This window comes from Falco rusticolus, chromosome 12 (genome assembly GCF_015220075.1).
Source record: "Falco rusticolus isolate bFalRus1 chromosome 12, bFalRus1.pri, whole genome shotgun sequence".
Classification (NCBI taxonomy): Eukaryota; Metazoa; Chordata; class Aves; order Falconiformes; family Falconidae; genus Falco; species Falco rusticolus.
This window is the reverse complement of record NC_051198.1, coordinates 21,907,047-21,926,636: the sequence shown is the minus strand read 5'-3', so window position 1 is coordinate 21,926,636 and position 19,590 is coordinate 21,907,047. Positions and strand designations below refer to the sequence as shown.

Here is a 19,590-nt window from a genome sequence, read left to right as displayed (position 1 = left end):
GTTTATACTTCTTTCTGCCTGGGCAGCCGAATGACCTGTCCATCAGCTCCTGAAAGGCCTGCTTCAGGGCAGAGCATTTGAAATTATACCTTCTTTGGTTTGACTTGGAAACTGTGTGATAAACTGAACCTCTGAGACTGCTGTCCTGGATGGGGCACCATCCAGGGTATCAGCACCTGTGTTTTGGGGCGGGGCAGTTGTACTTTGAATAGAAAATCCTTATTTTTGTGATGCTGATGAGGTATCTCCATCTTCCCTTTCACAATTCTTTGCCAGAGTAGGAATTGCTCGCTTAAGATGGTGTAAGTTTTGTGAACTGGCTCAGACATGTGAGCTTAAAAAAAGCCTTTGGAACTGTGATGTCTGGCATAGTTTATATAAAGATTTTTTTATCTCAGGGTTGAAATGCCACAAAACATACATTCTTAGAAAACAGCTAATTTTCAAAACGTGTTTCCTTATTGGACCGTGAATGTTATCTAAGGAGGTATTCTAGATGGTTTTTACTTGAAAAAAGAGAATCTTATTTGAAACATCGATTTGACATATTTGCTGATAGACACGTACTTGTGTCATCAAACAACAATTTTGCTCTAGCAGATTCATAACCACCCAGCAGAGCTTATCATATTTGCTTGCGTAGTGGTTACTGGTTTTGCCACAACCTTTGCTTAAAATAATTAGAATGTGACTGTTTTCTATGCTAGTTTAAAACTGCCACTATTCTGGTGGCCATTACCCAGTGCTAGGTGTGGTTGAAATGTCTGGCTGAAGTAGCTGTGCCATATGGATCAGTGCAGCTTTCCTTCGGCATTCTTTCATGTTGTTGAAGATTTTCATATGTGTTTTGAGGGATTCCCCTGCTTTCTTACCACGTTTGTACATTCAGATTTTTCTGTTCTGTGACTCAATCAGAAAATCTGCAATGCAGTTCTGCTGGCCTTCAGGTGGATCTTCACTGTATAGCCCATAAAACATCAAAGGGTAAAACACTGGACTTAGTCCAACCTGAAAAAAAAAAAGTAGGATGCAAGAGTTTTATTGTATGCTTTGCCATCTGCAAAATGAAGGTACCAATTAGTGAAAGGCGGAAATCAAGCAACCAAGAAAATAAATTAGTAATTAATGAATCAGGAATGACTGTATTGTGACATGGCTGGTGTTTGCAAATGCTTTGCTTTTAACAAGGCCAAACTAAGAAAATGGCTTGAGAGTCTTTTTTTTTTTTTTTTTTTTTCCTTGGAACATATAGATGGAACAAATAATTTCTGCATTTAAATTTTGAATACCTTCAGAGCAATACTTGTGGCTTTCCCTTTAATTCTTTAGTGACCTCAAGATGGCACTGTTGCCCTGTAATTGTTGGAATTTCTTTTAGTCTATCGATACATTCACACAAAATTTTAAGATCTGATTTAAATATATTTTTACCTGTTTTGATTCAGAAAATCGTAAGTGTGTTGCTGCAAGATGATGATTTTCTTAGGCTACAGATGCTTTAGTACTTGCTGGTGCAATTAATGGTAATTATCTCCCATTTGCCATTTTGCGTTTTTTATGCATGTTTTATAAAAATAGTTGAATCAAAATCCTAGCTAACAATTACACTATTATGAATAAGAAATGCTACAGAATGTGCAAACTGAATCAATCACAATGGCAGTAATAAATAGAGAACAGCTTAAGTTACAGCTGCAGCATTGAGCTATTTAAGCTGCCTTACTCACAATCTCGTCTTGAAGTATTATCACTCTAATATAATAAATGCAGTGTTTCTTGAAGGTTTTGAAATAAGAACTTCCTACCAGTTAAGTCAAACATAGGGGAAAGTCATTCTTTGGATGCCTTGGAGATGGTCTTCGTTCTCTCTCAGGATTTTTGCTTTGGAATCCTGCAATCCACATTTCCCTACAAAGGCATAATTGTTTTTCCCAGAGCACGTGTGTAGCATTGGAATTGCATTCAGGATGTAATTTTCAAATATAGCCAGGAAAATAAATAGAACATTTATGGGAATAGTGACTGCTTACAGAGTCCTTCCAAAACATTGCCACCATGTTGATGGGTACTTATCTCTTAAAAGTAAATTTGTACATATGTATATGGTACAGCTTAAGCCTTACAGGATAATAATAATAATAATAATAATGTTGTACACTGTGGAATGTTGTAAGACAAAGTCATTAAGTTTAGCATAGGTACCAGGAGTTTTAATGTTTATATGTATAGTTGTGGGCACAAAACTGATGTACAGAAGTCACCTCTGAAGTTACAGAAGTTTTATATGCATAGACCATAATTTAGCTCAAGGATAGACTGGAGGGAAGTTGCATCATCTTTAAAAAATGCGGGTGAGATCGTGGATTTTCAGCCTTTGTGTGTGAGCTTGATCAAGTCCCTGTCCTGGGCCTCCGGTTCCCATCTGTAACAGGCTCGTCACAGGGGGGTGCTCAGAGACAGCACTGGACAGGTCTGCATTTTGGGCAGATTTTTGGTGAGAGTGGTTGCACCACTGTCTTCTCCTACTTTGAGAAGCTGTGCACGTACTAGGGAATGGAATTTACTGGGAAAATAGTGGTGAGTTACCGAAGTAATTTATTTAATGATTAGCCTGGTCAACTGTCCCCTCTGCAGCCAGATGACAAGGCCATTCCATGTGACGACAGTGCTTGAAGAGTGTGAAAGATGCTGGCTAGCTAGGCAGATAAAATGCTTAGACGAAATCAGCCTTGAATATAGAGGAGCATCAAGCTTCTTCCTAAACATAAATATCAACAGGTCATTTAATCTATACTATATAATTGAACAGGTGGAGAGAAAAACCCCTCTGGAATAATTATAAAATACTTTATCATAGGGAATCTCACATTTTTGCCTTTACTATCGGTGAGTATCCCAGGAAGAAGTGATCTGGTCCTAATAATGGCACAAGCTGGTTCATAAGCACTCGCTGCAAGACTCAATCTTCTGTAGTTTCCTGCAGGTATCAGAAACAGTGCAGAGCAGAAGCTCCCTGCTATTGCTCGTCTTCATCTGAAAAAAAGAGATCGCTCCTCACTTAGGCTGCTTGTCATCCTAGCACCTGGGTGTAGCTCTTGCTGCGCAAGAATGGAAGATGAAGTCCATTTCCCGGTAAGCAATGCTTCTAGCATTCATAGTGCAAAATACGGTTGGACCCAGTAATGGTACAGTGACAGCCTTTGGGCCATGTCTGTCTTATTTTTCCCTTGTGTAATTTGTGTGAACCCAGTTGAATCCTAGTAGCTATAAAGCTGGTGTATCAGGCACAGAAGCCGAAGCCTGCCCTGGAAGCCTGCTTAATATGCATTTCAGCACTGTGGAAGGCTTTGGTCTAATTAAGGCTGCATACAGTATAACATCAGGTATTAGAAGTGAGTTTTATTTATGTATTTACCTTAAAAAATAGCTGAGAGTTAAATATTAATCTTTACAACTTTAAAAAGCTCCACAGACTGATAGCACAACGCTACATATTGTTATACTGCTTTGGCGTTTAATCTTGCTTTCCACCAGATCAGCAATGCTGAGAAGTTACTATACTAGAGGCAACAGTGCCTTTATCTGACATACTGTTTTGAAGGCAAAGTGCACTTCTGAGGCTCAGCTGCTATGAAAGGATGAAGCTTTGTCGGAAAAAAATCCTTTGTATCCTACAAAATGGACTCATGCCAGAGTTTTATCATATAAAGGGAAAAGAAAGGCTACAGAGACACCTAGAATTAACTAGCTCCAGATAGCCTTATTTTTCAATGTTGGCTCTTTCTGGGTAAGAAAACATAACATATTTATGAAACCTTTTGGCTAATTAACTTTCATTTTTAATTGGTTTAATTTTTGACTGTCGGATGATGCTTGTTGCTGGGTTACCTGGTTTGAGGAAAAGTAATTTATGGGCCCAGTTATTAATGTATTGTTCTCTACTGTGAATATAATTAGTCTCAGTGCATTATATCTACTTCCTTGGCAACTGAAACTGACTTGGACATGACATAAAGTGAGTAAGAACCAATAATGCAGCTTCCACTGTCAACCTTCATATGTATTTTTTTGTGGTAATACAGATTCATAAGGAATATTGCAGGTACTTAGCAGGTGCTGGAATACTTGGCTCCAGCTAGTAATTTTTCCCCATTATTCATACTAATCTGAAAAACTTTTTTGTTTGCAAAAATAGCTGCTAAATACTTTTTTACTGTTTAATCAGCTCTTTTAGAGGTCCTGCTCTTGCAAGGTCAGCGGAAGCAAGCGTATACAATAATACAAATTTTTGCACATGTTTGTGTCAGTCAAAGTCCTAAGGACACAACAGAAGCCCAGTAAAGCCAGTTACAAGCTTTCCTTCAAATTCAGTGAACCCTTGGCTGGACTTCAACTTCATTAGCATTAGACATAGTAGACATTTGTAAATACTTACACTTGTTTGCTATCTGGGGAGGCAGAGCATTGCCAAAGGCACAGCAGGAACAAATGATCCATCTTCCTCAGCAGAAATGAAGACAAGCCACTTTAGGTAGAGCTCTCGATCCTGGCTTCTACCAAATCGGACTTTACTTGACAAGAATTGCATCAATAGCCCTCTGGCAAGCTTAGGCATTGCACAGACCCCTCTGGAGTTGTATGTAGTACTAGGGAACAGTGAATGCATTTTTTCTGCTCATAATGCATTTATCATCCAATTGCAAATAGAAGCAATATTATGTACCTGAACTCTCAGCGCTTCCTAGGCCATCGGGGAACACTCCAGTGGCTCCAGTGACTCCAGAGCTCGGTGGCTATTTAGGTCATCCAGGAAGTTTAGAAAATCTTTCCTGACAAATGCAAGTGTTAAAGTCACTGACTGACTTGAGTGCTAATTGCCATGTAAAGTCTTTTCTGACTACTACTAATCAATCTTTAGATGCCACTAGGGAAAGATAATATGGACTTTATGAGGCCTGGATGATAACATAAACAAAGCCATCAGAGCAAATGGCAGATCATGACAGCTAATGATTTCCTGGGAGGTAAAACAAATACCTCCTATGACAATGATCCACGTAATTAGCTGGTACTGGATTATAAGTACTTTGTGGCTGCAACTAAAAGCAGGAGGAAGCATTAGCACTAACGAAAATGGTATCAAGGAAGTATTCACTTGATTGGAAAAATAACATATTTTTATGAGAAATGTTACAGACTTACCTTTAGGGCATGTTTTAAATATTTCTCCCAGGTAAAGTGAAAGCTAGGAAAATCTCACCATTGTGCCAGTTTCTAGAGGGACAAGTGTGATCAGAGAACTGCTGCTGTAATGTAGTTTAAGGGATCTGTCTGCCTTTGAGGCAGGCTGGGGCCTCACTCTTATCAGGTGTAAGATAATTTTTCACCAATCTTAACACAGTCAACTTCAACAATGTGATGGGTATAGAACATCAATGTAATGAATACAGGTGAACAACCAACAATGCATTGCTAGATCTCTGTGTAAGATGCAATGAGCAAAATTCCTTTCTCTAAATTTCCCACTCTTTTTCGAAGCCAAATTAAGAGTCTCAGTGCTTGCGGTCTCAGGATGAAACGAGGCTACAGAAGGACCTCATTCTCAGAGAAAAGCCACATTCAGTGGAGCAACATGTGTTACCAAAAGGGGAAAGCACATTAAACCATTTTCTCATTATTGATCTTAAATAAGGGACTGAAAATCTAAACCCTGCATTGCCTGAGTTCAGGGAATTTCTCTGGGCAGAGCCCTGGAAGCTGTGTTTCAGAGACTTAGAATGGAATTTGTGTATGAACAACCACAGCCTTCATTTGTGCCTGTTTTAACTTCTTTCCATGTTCATTTTGCTGTCTCATGTTCTGGCTAAAAGAATCCATGGCAGACTCATCTTGTAACTGCTGCTAATTTGCACTTGCTGCTGGCATGGCTGTGGGTGCAAACCAGACAGTTAAGTGCTGGCAAGAAGCAGTGAGTTAATCATGGCCTTGAAAGCATGGTCCTCTACTTGTGCTCCAGGGAATGAACTCAACTGAATGGCAAAGCCCAGCCAGGGAACTCAGCTCTGGGTTTGTGCCAGGCAGCAACCATGAGTTTTGTTTTCAAATTTGGCTCTGCAGTAACTTCTTACATAAAATCCTAGAGCCTGGCTCAAATTCACCAGATGTTCTAATGGTCACTTGCTTTTTTAATTCTATTTTTTGACAGTTTAGATTCCATCTTCAAAGGAAGTGGAATAAAACTCACTACAGAAGTAAATTCTAAGCTCAGTATTTACTGCAATGATTTGTAGTGTTTGCAAGTGGCCTGCCATATCTGCAATGCCTCAGTTGCACGCAAAACTCTCCGTCAGAAATGGGAGATGTTTCTAAAGGCTTGCTCCACATCCTGCCCCTGCATCCCTTACCAAGCTTTTTCTCCACATCTCCAGCTTGGGCAAAGAGTCAACTTTCTAAAAAAAATGAAAAGATCACTTTTATAAAGTGGGATTGAAGAAATTACTATGCTGTGGTGAAGTACTTTCAGATCTGTCCCTGCTGAATAATGTTATTTCACTCCTCATAACTTTGGAGTTAATAGTGGATGTGTTAAGAGATACTGTATGTAACCAGCTGGCATTGGTACAAAGTTGGAGAAAAACTGTATGTGTTTTGCATGGATTTATTATTGTTATTATCATACAAACAGGTACTACCAAGGATGATGTTGGCTTTAGTCCTAATCCAGTATCCCACAGTACCAGGCTGTGAATGAGTATTTTTTAGCGATCCTACAGTGAAATCGCCAGTTGGTCACTTACAGAGAATCAGAAGCATCAACAAGCAAAGCACTGAATAAAATCAAGTCTTTGCAATGGTAAGGACAGCTTTCAGCATATGCGAACACAGAATTGTCTTCTACTCTTCTTGTTAGTAACCAAACACAAAACAATTAGCCTCCTTCCCTATTTACAGGCTCATTCTCCCTGGTGACTCAGCCTGGAAGAATAGTAGCTGCTCACTTCTTTAATGCCAGAAGTCCTTATCGTGCTGTAAATCATCCTGTCCTGTTTCAGCCTCAGCAGTGCTGAGAAACAGGACGTGCACCCAGCCTCAGCACCGCATGTCCTTAACCACATGCAACAAATCTAAGACCCCTGATTGCCAGTGAGGTCCCTTCCTGCCCTTGGTAAATAATAAATAATAATAAATGCGTGAAAAGAACACTAGACATTTCTCAACCTGGGAGGTATTCTAAGGAAATTCTTACTTGGGACTTGCACTACCTGGCAGTGACCTTTTTGATTTGTTCTAAGCATGCAGCTGGCAGAAACAAACCCATGCCGATACACTGCCTTTGCACAGCTATTGAGACCTTCACAACACACCAATGCAGGCCATCAAGTAAAGTGGAAATCCCTCCATGGCAACATCTATGGTTCTAATTTTATTACTTAAATTAATACCAGCCTTCTGATTGACAGGTCTGTAGCCTGCCTTCCTCCCTTCACAGATGTAGTTCATTCTGAATTAACAGGGCGAGCCTGTCTATATGTACTCAGTGATCTGCTTTCCCATGGAGGTTGCTCAGATTAGTGTCACTTGCTTATTTATTTTAGGATGTGGTTACTTCTTCAAAAAAGAGGAAGGATAATCTTAGGTAATTTTATATAGATTACTGAGGAGCTATCAATTGATAATATTTTGTATCTTCCTTTTTTTTTATTTTGTCTGAACTAATCATCCTTTGGCATGGGAGTGAGAATGGCTGTTTAAACAACAGTAGTTTATTTACAGCTACTTGGGGTTTCATTGTCATTTGTCTGCCATGGTAGAAACATTAACCCTAATTCAGCATTGTTGGAAGCAAACGATTTCCATGTAATTAACTTTGCAAGGCATATGTTACAAATAAGAATGCTAATTTAGTACCTGTTTCACAATCACGTCTTCCTCTGAGAGTTATAGGGAAACTTTTTTTGCAAAATTTGGGCCAAATACCGCAATAAAAAGTCCACTGTCCCTTCAGCTGTTGTTTCACAGTCATCTCTTTGCAGCATATTAGTTCCGGATATTTTCTTATATTGATCCTCATTAATGCTTTAGTTGTCTACTTCTAAAACATTCCAAATACCCAGACCTGAGTGATCGTGGCTGCTCTTGTTAGAAGATAGTGGCAGCCAGGGAATAGCCACAATGCAGGGCTGGGATACTGAGGAGTGAGATGGCTTCCCCGTGACCTGAAACCCTTCCATCACTGCTGCCTAGATTTCAAAAAGACAGTACACAATTTAGGCAGGGGTCTTTGATATGAGCATCTCTGAGTCAGGGTTTAAGGTTATCACAGTGCTACAGCTCCTAATGATCAACCTTTGAGCAGTAACTTGAGAATTTGTCCTTGAGATTATCTGTAATTTTTTTCTTGCATCTCCTTTAGAGCATCTGTGAAGGACAGGGGATTCCCAAAGAAACAGGGGATTGATTCCTTTTTGACAAAATATATCCTACTAAGAACTATCCTACTAAAAGCTCCAGATGCACTCCCCCGCTGATGAGTCTTTTAAGTTTCAGGCCTGGGTGACATCAGAAGGATGATAGTGTGGGTGCTCAGCAGCTCTGGGAGACATCTGCCATACATCAGACACCAATGAACTGAGAGGTTTGCAAACAACCGAGGAAAGCTGCTGAAGCATGCAAAGCTAGGGCAAGATCATTAGGCTTTGTCTTTTGATTGTAAATGCAGGAGGAATCCTGGCCTTGTGGGAGCCATTGATGATGCCGTTGTGGCCTGGGTTGCGTACAAAGTCCTGCCTCTTTGATTTAGAGTGTTTGTTTCCAAACCCCTTTCCCCACCATCCCTCATTTCTACCCTCCCTGGGGACGATTCAGTGGAATAAAGCCACATAACGCCCATCCAGCAAAAACACTTGAGGACAGACTTTAAACTGAGCAAGTGTTTCATTACATCCAGAAGAATTGTTTTTACAGAGGGATACCCTTATGCTTATTACAAATAATATGTCTTATTAATAAGTCATTTCAGCTAAAGAGGAACCTATAGAAACTGCCCTCACTGTCCAACAATCAAGTGAGACTGGCAGAAGGAAACAAGAACTTTGGAATTAGTGGAAATAACTAACTCTGCCTATTATTTGCTTTTGATTTTTTCCCCTTTTGCTTTCTTTGCTCCATCTTGTCTGTTTACTCCATTTCCTTTGTATTTTTCAGTCACACTGTTGTTGGGTTGTTTTTTTTCCCTTGGAACAAATAGCGCCAAGATTATTACATTGTTTGACCACTGTACTAGTCTCCAGCACCAGCCAACAGTGTGTTCCCAGGACTTAGGAAAGCAGAGATCTTTGCTCTTAACTTTCCTCCTGAACTACATCTGCTCTGTGTGTGTGCCCACATGTGTATGCTGACCTAATGATGCCTCTAACAGTCACTCAGTTAGAGCGGAGATGACCACATTGGTAATTGTCAAGATCGTGTGCAAATAGGTGCCTGTGCACACTTTATGCTACAGTTGTGGTCATGTGAAGTTTCCCAGACTGAGATGATCTTGGAAATGCAGCTCCTTCCCCTTTTCACTTTAAGGACAACCACCCTGGGAACTTTGAGAGGGCTGAAGAACTCACTGATCTCACTGAAACTGTCAGGGGAAGTAGATAGCAGCACAGAAACCAGCATGCTAAATGCAGGCCAGTATTTACCTTAGGTATCTGCATAGTCTTTTGATGTAAAAGGAGTATTGTATTCTCCTTAGTGCTTTGCTACAGAAGCATTTCTCCAGCAGTAAAACCGAAAAAGCAGGTTTAATCATTAGCTGCTTTGCCACCTCTGCGGCTTCAGCAGGCTGTGTGCAGACTTTGCAGATCATGGCAGTCCGGCACACCCAAAGGCTGCACAGACAGTCTTGAAAGGAAAAGCTGGAGGCAGCTGTCCCCCTCTGAAGGCTCTGTCTCTCCCAGATAAACAGCTGTACAAGGGTGAGTACAAGGAGCTGGTTGCAGTGCTGCTGCTCCTGTCAGCTTGCTGTGGGCAGGGGGGTGCCTGAGCACTTGTGCTATCCCGCTGGCCCAGAGGGACAGATCCATGCAGGGTTCCCTTGCTGAGTGGAGCAGATCTTATAGAAACATGAAACTGTGCTGCCTCCAAGGCTGGGGTTGCACTGGGACATGTCAGTCAGGGGACGTGGTGCTGAGCTCCAGGCTCTACCCCCAGCTGCGCTCTGCCCGGGCAGGGAGGATGGAGGGCCAAGTGCCTGGCTGGAGCCCAGCACAGCTCTGCCTGCAGCCTACCACGCTGCCCATGGCCCTGCCCTCCGGGCAGCCCTGAGGAGCCTTCTCTAGGCTGAGTGTGATGGAGGAGCAACTACTTCTTTACCCATGGATGGATTAGGTGGCATGCAAACTGCCAGAGAAGGATATCCATATGCAGGGGCCCGTGTTATCATCCTGACCAGCGCAAGCAGGCTGTGTGACACAGTTACAGCAGGTGAGAGAGAGACTAAGGAGGTCAGGAGGACACTACGGTATGTGGGGCTAGGATGAATCACCTCGATAAAGAGAAGACTCAGTCATGCTACATGCCCTGGTAGGAAGTGCTGGGCTGTGTAGCACTGCCAGACTGCCCCAGCTGCCCCAACTGCTAGATCAGGCCAGAGTCAATGCCAGGAAACCATTGCATATGACTATGGTGAATTATAATGACAGAGATCGAGCAGCTCCTCCTCCCTCCTGCAACACTTCCCACCAGCCTACGAGCTGCCCGCGTGCCACCATACCGAACATTTCAGGAGGGGCCACACACGTGCACACCCGATTCCTTGTCCACCCACACAGACTGTCCTAGAGGTTGCCTCCCACAGAGGACTGTGTCAGCCCAGCCTGTTAGGACTCCTCAGGGAAACATGAACACACGAGCACTACTGGCTGCCTTTCTATGTGCTTGCAGGCTGCAATCCAGTCTCCCTGAGTCTGAAATATCATGTCGGAAACTTCTTCCCACTTAGGATTAAACATAATCATTATTAACAAGCATAGAAGCCCTGAAGACCAGCTTGAAAAAGATCTACTAATTGATTTATAACAGTGTCTACCTATGTGTGTTTCGATAGTGTTTATAGTGATTTTATATCCCTGTATGCATGTGCCAGTGTGTTAACGACACTGGTGTGTTGTGATGCTGCTCATCAAATAAGCACATATTTTGCTTCTTTACATATTTGCTTTTTTACAAGGGGAGTATCTTCCTACAGGGAATTCTCCAAGAAACAGATAGGCTCTGCTTTATCTAATTAGCAAAGGCACAAAGTATGTCTATTATATGTGGCTAATAAAAACTGAACAAGCGTATTCCTAGAACTTTAGTTGGCACCGTTCATGATCCTAAGGTTATACACAGTTTAACTGCAGCTTTTTGCACAAGAGCTTGACATACAGCAGGAAAAAGACCTTTATCCCCACTGTTAACTAATGAGATAATATACATTGTTAATCACTAAGGGAGATGGAGCACGTATTTCACAAACAGATTACTTGGAAACTTGATGGACAAGTCCTTCCTGGGACAGCCATGGCAACTGCTGTATTTAATATCTGCTTTGTCATCTCAGCAGTGGCAGAAATGGATTCCCTCCATTGGCTCTGCAGTTACTGTGGCACATCATTTAATCCACGCATGCTGATGTGAACTTTTGTTTTCCCAAACATTAAGACTGAAACACCTGGCTAGATATAAAGCAGGTCAAGACAAATAAAGCTTTCAAGAAGCAATGTTCACAGTCACTATTTCACTATGCAAATAGCCATTCATAATGAACTGTATAGCATTAGATTGTAAGATTTAGATGAAGTTTTTATGAAAACACGTCTGAAGCGAGGCTCCTCCATGCTTAATCACCTAAATGACATGCTTTCTAAAACTCCTGTTTGTTTCTGAGGGAACTGCTGGCTGCCCAGGACTGATTAAATCAAAATACCTCCTCTATGCCTGTGAATTTTAGCTTGGAGACAGCTTTGAACATCACATTTCTAGTATGCTGGTAAAAGCATTAGTATTAGCAGGATGGACCACTGGATTGTACTCTTCCTTCTGACATTATTCAGTTTGTGGCATTAAAGGACTCACTTAACTCATGCTTTAATGTACGAATAAGAAAAATCCTTGTCTTATAACGGGCAGAACTAACACTAGGGGGCAAGAGTTGCCTCATTAGCCTCATTAGCCATTGACCCAATCTCTGAGCTATTCACACTAGGCTTTCATTATAGTCAGCGACAAAAATGGGCACTCTAAGGGTGGGATTCATCTAATCAAGTACTTACTACTGTAGGAGGAGATAAACCACATTGCAGGCTCCACTGACAAAGCTGATTAGATCTCCACTGACTCTAAAGGGAGGTCCATGATCTGAAGATGTTTTGTGTGTCAGCTACCAATTCCCAGGCGTGAATCCCTCCCTTATTGTCCAGTTGAGGCTGTGGTTTCATGACCAGCATCAGCAACTATGTGCTGTTGCCAGTATATAGTCACGCACTTTTCCCTGCCCTCATCACATGGTCCTATGTGTCAGCTCTAGCAATCCTGCAGCCCTAGGTAAATAGGATTAACTTGCTGAACTGGCTGAAAACTAACACTGAAATAAAAGATTTGGTTTTGGTTGCACTGGCAGGCAGAGCTGATGCCCCTCATGGCATCACATGTCCTAATTGCTAGATCTGAGGCTTGGTTGGGGTGGGAATGTAATTTCTGAAGGGGGAATGTGACTGCCCATTTTGGCACCAGCTTTGGTTAGACCTGCTTAAGTTGACCACAAAACGGCCTCTGTGGAAAGCAGTTCTGAAAATGAATAGAATTAGTTACAGAACATAAAGTTAACATGTTTATGCTTACTGTCTTGGGATATGATTTGACAAATATCAAATACAGTTGATCCTTGAAAAGAAAAGAAGTGATGAGTCAGCACAGACCTTCATGTCTCCATCCTTATGTGAAGGCCATGTTTGGTGCCTGGGGAAAGGAGCATGTCCTGCAGGTCTCACAGTCAGGATTGCAGCACATTCCAAATCACAGCATCAGCCCTGGGGAGAGGCAATGTTAAATGATCAGGACTGAAAAAATGTTTCTTCTGCTCTGGGCAAAGATACTTCTCAAGCACTTTTTTCTCAAAACGGTTATCTGCAGAAAATTTTTATAGCGGGTGCAAATTTGCTTTTAGTAGATGGCATTAATTATATGGTATCATTTGCTAGAATGACTTCTTTCTAAATATCTGTAGCTTAGAAGGGGCAGGTTTTGTCATGAGCTTGTCTAATGCCTGATGAACAGCTAACAGCACCTCCAGTCCTAAACATGATCTAACAAAAACACTTCAAGCAGCAAAATAAATGGTGTTTTTACACCATTTTTACACAGACATATCCATTTGTGTAGTAAAGGGAAATTCACCCATCTCAAGCTGATACAATTAATATCTAATATATAAATGGTAAAATGATGAGTGTGCTATTGCTCAGCCACCTGAAGGACTTGACATAAAGACTTCGTGTCATCAGGACAGATGGATGCAGCTCTTGCCTGATGTGTGTTGTGGCAGCAAGAGCAGCAGGGACCTGTGAGTAGATGAGCTGGTTGCAAACACCAGGTGTACCTGGCCTGCCTGCTGAGGATAAGCCTGAGGCTGCCCTCCAGATCAAACCTGTTGGTGCTGGGTCAAAGTGGGAGCCTGTAAACGTGTATTGCACAGGGCCCCCATGCCTGAGCATGCCCTACTGGTCCTGTGCCACCAGGCTGTTTGCCGTGCTGCAGGCGGGTCTGTCTTGCAGAGCAGAAAGAATGGGATGTGCCATATCCCATGCTCATGGCTGTCCCAGGAACCACCCTGTAAGCTCTGTATATACACAGCCAGCACGATGGTTTTCATTCCAATTTGCCTGGGGATCTTCCTCTTCAGAGCCAATACTGTTCTCGTACTAAGTTCTTACATTGCCTAGTTCAGTCCCCGGGACTGATGAAATCAGATTTCTGCTGCACAGTGTGCCCTTGATGTGACTGAGCTCCCAGCAGACACGGACGTGTGCGAGCGTGGCCCCATTTCTCAGGGCAAAATGTGCCACCATAGGGCATTTCTTCTTTGGCAGCATTACACAGAGGTGTTCTGCGGCCTCACACAGTTCAAAGCTGCAACTGTTGAACTAGTTTTGAATTGACTTTTCAAATGCCAGAACATGCATGTTTATGATTTCCCTACACTATTAGTTGTTCTTGTAGGGACCTCTAGGGACTCGAAGGACCCAAGTGACCTTCTTCCAGCAAGAGACCTTTGGATATCCTGCACCAATAAAATCCAGCATCCTATAGCAACAGTGGGAATCCCTAATATACCAATTTTGAGGCCAGGAATCCCTAAATAACCAACTCTGAGGCCACAAAATCTTGTATGCCTCCTGACAGGGCCTGATACTGAAGGTAGGTGGAGCAGGCACCCCAGCAATTAACATACATGTCTCTCAGCGTCTGTCCTCAGCAAATACCCATTGATGCATTGACACTCATTGCCACAGGTCCAAGAGAATTGGCTCAGCTTAGCGCTAGCGATCTCATGTTCTTTCTAAAGAGAATAAAAGGCAGAACTTTAGAATATGATTTATAAAAATGCTGTATAAAGGATAATCATTTCAGTAGCAATGAAAAATGTTACCAACCAATCAGCTGCAAAGACAGACTTCCAGAATTTCATTCTGTTAATTCCATATTTACAGGATTTTCCTATCTGTGTTGAGTCATTGTTACTATCTTTCCAGCAGAGCCACACTGTGTGCAAAAGCGAGTAACACCACATTTTTTTCTGACTTTTTTCCTTTAATGGTTAATATAGCGGTGATTTTTCTAGTAAGATCCACTTGAACATTGGCTGAATAAGGTATTAGCTTTAACTAATACCTTATTAGTATTAACTTCACAGCTGATTAGAGAAACTATTTTGCCTGCCTACTTGTGAATTTTAAGAAAATACTAGTTGTACCGTAAGCAGACAAAGTGGTAACCAAAGCAGCCAGGAAATGCTCTTAACTCCACCAAAGAAAAAAAACCTACCATGTTCATTAAAAATAGTTATAGATTGGCTTTGCAGTAAATTGTGCCAGAAGTTATGAAGCAGTTGCAGGCTGCCAATTGCCTTGTATCAAATGAATGGCTTGATAGTAAGAAAGCAAAATAACTAACCTAGAAAGGAAAGATCAAAACGGGACATAAGAAAGGCATATTTTTAAACCAGTTCTTTCTCTGTTAGGGAGAAAATATTTTGGCAGGGAAAGAAGTGGGGGGTTTTAATCTGCTTTGCAAAGTTCAGAAGTATAGCGGATGATATACTGACCCCCTCGACTTGTCTGGAGTTCTCTGACTGATTTCCAAAGAGCCCAGACTTCACAGACACAGTAACCAGGTAGAAGAAGAAACCTCTTTTATAGAGCAAGACATTCTTAATTTCCTATCTTAATGTAAGTTACAGCTATAGTCTTTCTTCACAGGTCACAAACGAAAGCATGTAAGCACATGCTTAACTCACCTCTGTTCAAAGAAGGCCTTTTAATTAACTGCAAACACATGTTTAAGTCTTTTCCTTGATAAAGCTGCTTTCCTGAATCAGGATATAACACTGAATTTGACATAGAGCTATGTGAACAGTAACACTTGCTTTCCACTTGTATTGTTTTTCATTACGAGGAACAAACTTGTTTATGCAGGTAACTGGGCAGTGAATGCTTCTGTTGGCTTTGGTGTTGCTGACTGCATCTAATTTGAAGAAACCTTGTAAAGACAGCTACCAGAGCGAGACATTGCCTGCAAGAAACACAGCCTAAAATGAACACTGACAGCCTTCAAGTGGAACAGACAGATGGAGTCATGTTTGCCAGAGTCCCACAAGCCTTTACTAAAAGCAGACAGGCCTGATGACTGCACAGAATGGGAACAAGTTAGGTGTTAAAAGGAGGCAGTGTGCTCTGTAGTATGTGACTGCATTAGCGGTTTATAGACAGGGTTTCACCTTTTCCAAGTGGAAAGGCACTGAGTGATGAAGAGCCCTCTGTGGCGGAGATCTCTCCACTTGAAAACTTGCGCAGAAATTCAAAGGAAAAAGCAGTGACTTTATTTACTCAGCAAACATGCTGAGTAATAGCAAATCTCCCAACCGAAGTCCTATTCTTCCCACAGTGCTCAGCTGACTTAAGAGCTCAGCAGCACCCAGGGCAAAACATTGTACCTCAGAACAGGCAACAGGCAGGAGCTTTCTGTTCAGCCTTTCCCTATCTTGTCACCCAGCTGTGGGGCAGCATGAAGCTGCATGCTGGAGATTCAGAGTTACTTCTCCACTCAGAACATGGAGCATTTACGGTAAGTAAACAGATTTGGAGCCGGGTCCTTCCAGACATGCCAACCGGAAGCAGAGCCGAGAAAGAATGGGGTGAGTCACGAACAATGCCTGGAAGCCTGAAAAAAACAACAACAAAAAGCCCGGAGTCCTCCCTACTTTGAAGACATAGCATTCTCCTCAAAAGCATAAGCAGGAACAAACTGTTCTCCTGTAGCACTCCATTTATGGCTTCATTAGGGACTTTTATTAGTCACCTTCTAAGTTATTAACCTTAACATTGATAATATTGCCAGACGGACAGCCCTAAATTTAGGAACTAAATGCTGATAATACAACAGAAAAGCCTGGGAACAGCAGTGTAGAGCACACTGCTTTATGAGAAAGAGTGTGGGGAAGAGGTAGCGGCATGAACTCTTGTGTGGTCCCGCTGCTGGCCTGTGCCTGACGTGCGGCAGTGGGACTGGGCTGGCACAGCGATTATTCATCAAAGCCCCTGTATTTGAAGCCAGTGAAGACAACGGTGGCTGCTGGGTCCCATAGGACAAAACTATATGCCCAGCCCTATTCATCAGGGAGCAGTAGAAGGCCTGAGGAACCATTATTCCTTCCCACCTGGGAAGAAAACATGCCTTCCCACTCTCCTGAGGTGTACGGTCCATGTCTTGTGGCTTTTGGCCCCAAGAGGAATTCAGTATTCAGCCTGGTTTAGTGGGCAAGGGCAGGATCAAGAACATGCCATCCCCTAAGGGGAAGACAGCAGCAAATTGACCAGTGGTATGGTATCCCTGAGTAGGTTAGGAGGTCTCGTGGTGAAGAAATGTTAAAAGGATCACAAATTGATCTAGACATTGTTTACATACCAAAAAAGAAGCCAAAAAAGCCGTAACTCCCCTCCTGTAAGTCAGTCACAGCTCTTGACACAGTTACATTCAATGCTGATTAAGTTTTATTCATAAGGATGGTACTGATACTGATATCCTGTTTATTTCATGCAGGAGGGGACTGAGTAATCAAGAAAACTGCGATGACATCAGGGGGTCGACTACCTAACACTCACATTCAGTAACTCCTGAAGTCCCACCAATGAAACAGTAAACTTGTTCCCCCTTTCTTCCTACCTAAATTCCATTGGATTAACAACAACCCCTGTAAAATGGTAACCTGCCCCACCCGCAGGAATTAAAAAAAGATTTGAGCTGTACCAGTTTCTTTGACCTATATATCCTAAATTCGGGTAGTTCTTCCTTATGAACTAATGGCCCTGTGTGGGGGTAAGTAGGAGAGGACATGGGCATGTTCTCTTCCAGCATAATTGCTGGTCAGCTTCCTGATTATTTACAACATCTTATTGAATATTATGGCATATATGGGAAGCCAAGTAGACGAGGAGAATGTTATAGCACGGTAATTACTGACTCTCTTAAAGTACTCTTTACAGTGGTCATTAAAGCATTCCACAAGGGTTCCTACCGCTAAACTAAAAACACAGCAGACCTAGATTTTGCTATATGAACAATCTCACAGAACACAGGGTTCAGGGTCACAGGTCAGGACAGCAGTGCCTGTGGTGCCCAAGCTGTGACAGCAAAGAGCATAACACTGCATCTTAAGCAAAGAAGAGGGGATGACACGCACAGATTAGAGCAACGTGGTGGATATACGTTGATTTGCTGGGACTCTGCTGAGCTTAGGGGAAGCCTGTCCTGAACCCCTTGGTCTCGGGTATGCTTGGTGGTAACTCTTTCCTTGTCAAAGCATGAAGACCTTCTGTCATTTTACTAACGACTAAAACTGGCTGTCCAACTCCAGCTGTCAGGAACCTTTGTACAGACCCTGAATCATGATCCCTTTGGAATCTCCAAGTATAGCAACGGACTTTTGCATTCTTGCTAGACCCTCCTTTTCAGGGCACCAGTTTTCTTACTGGGTCTATATATTCATACACACAACTACAGCTCTATAGCTACAAATAGCTATGGCTATTTGTTTCCTATTTCTCCATTTTCTACTCATGAAATGCTCTTGGATGCTTTTTCTTGCTGCCATGTTTGTTGGCTCCCTGGAACACAGCAGCCAAAGTAAGAGGTCAGCTCTGCCTTTTTGCAATTTTTGCGACTTGCTTTTTTGTGATTACATTTTTGTGATTTTTCTGGATGTCTCAAAATACTTGCTTTCCCTTTCCTTTTTTAAACAAGTTTAATAGCATCTAGGGACTGACTTTTTAGCATTTACATACTTTCATTACAGCTTTTCAAAACTTCCTCAAGCAAAATTGCTTTCATCTTCTCTCCAGATTTTTTAGCTGCTCATCAGTTGTTATTATCTCATCGCTCACCCTAACTGCCTTCAGCGGCAAAACCAGGAGAAAAAATAACCAGAAATTTCCCTGCAAAAGGCCAAACCTCAAACAAAACCAGGAGTTAGCAAGGTGGTAGGACATGGCTGTCGGGCTGCACTGTGGCACCCGCGGGCCCGGGGATGTGGTAGCTGGGGACGGGTGCCGAGGCCCTGCAGCCTGCGGGCCGGGCGCTGGCTCCTTCCCCCTCCCCGAGCAAGCAGGAGCGGAGGGGCCTGGGGACCTGCACGGGCGTCGCGGCGCCCGTCCGGGGCAGTAACCCAGCGGGCACCTAACACCCTCCGGTAAAAGCCGGGGCTTCAGCACGGACAGAGGCAGGAGGGGCGGGCGGCCCGGGCCCGGGGACGAGGCGACAGCGGCCAAGTCCCCGCCGCGGCCCCTCCGCGACGCCCGGCGGTGCCGCCGCGGGCCTCCCCCCTGCCCGCAGCCCGGGCCCCGCTGCCCCCCGCGGCGGGCCCGCCGGTGCTGGCCAGCTCCCAGGGCCGCCCTGCTGCCGCGCCGGCCGGAGCGGGCACCTGGCTCGGCCTCGCGGCTCCCCCCAGCCCCTCACGACCGACGGCCGGTAACGCGCCCCGGGCCCTCAGCGGGCGGCCGGTGCTGACCCTAACGGGCCCCGCGTGACGTCACAAAGGCCCACGGCCGAACGCGTGACGTTACAATGCGCCCCCCGCAACCCGACCGACCCCGCACGACTCCCCCTCAGGCGGAGCGGGCCCAATTCCTGCCCGGCCCGCAAGGGGAGCCCCGCCCCCGCGCCGGCCCGGGGCCGTGTGAAGCGCACCTTTTGCACGAGTCCCGCTCGCCGCGGGGCGGGGCCTGCGGGGCGGCGGGCGGGGTAGGCGGGACGAACCCGACAGGTTCGACCAATCGAAGTCGTCGC

At 43.5% G+C, this 19,590-nt stretch overlaps 1 long non-coding RNA gene across 1 annotated transcript; it reads right to left on the bottom strand.

The window, feature by feature from the left end:
* Positions 1–359: 359 nt before the first annotated feature.
* Positions 360–19,579, bottom strand: LOC119156173. The gene is made up of 5 exons (XR_005106990.1): positions 19,492–19,579; positions 14,483–14,590; positions 12,951–13,061; positions 4,724–4,829; positions 360–1,008 (listed from the first exon to the last, which is right to left on the bottom strand). It is a non-coding gene; the product is annotated as an uncharacterized LOC119156173 (long non-coding RNA).
* Positions 19,580–19,590: the final 11 nt, after the last annotated feature.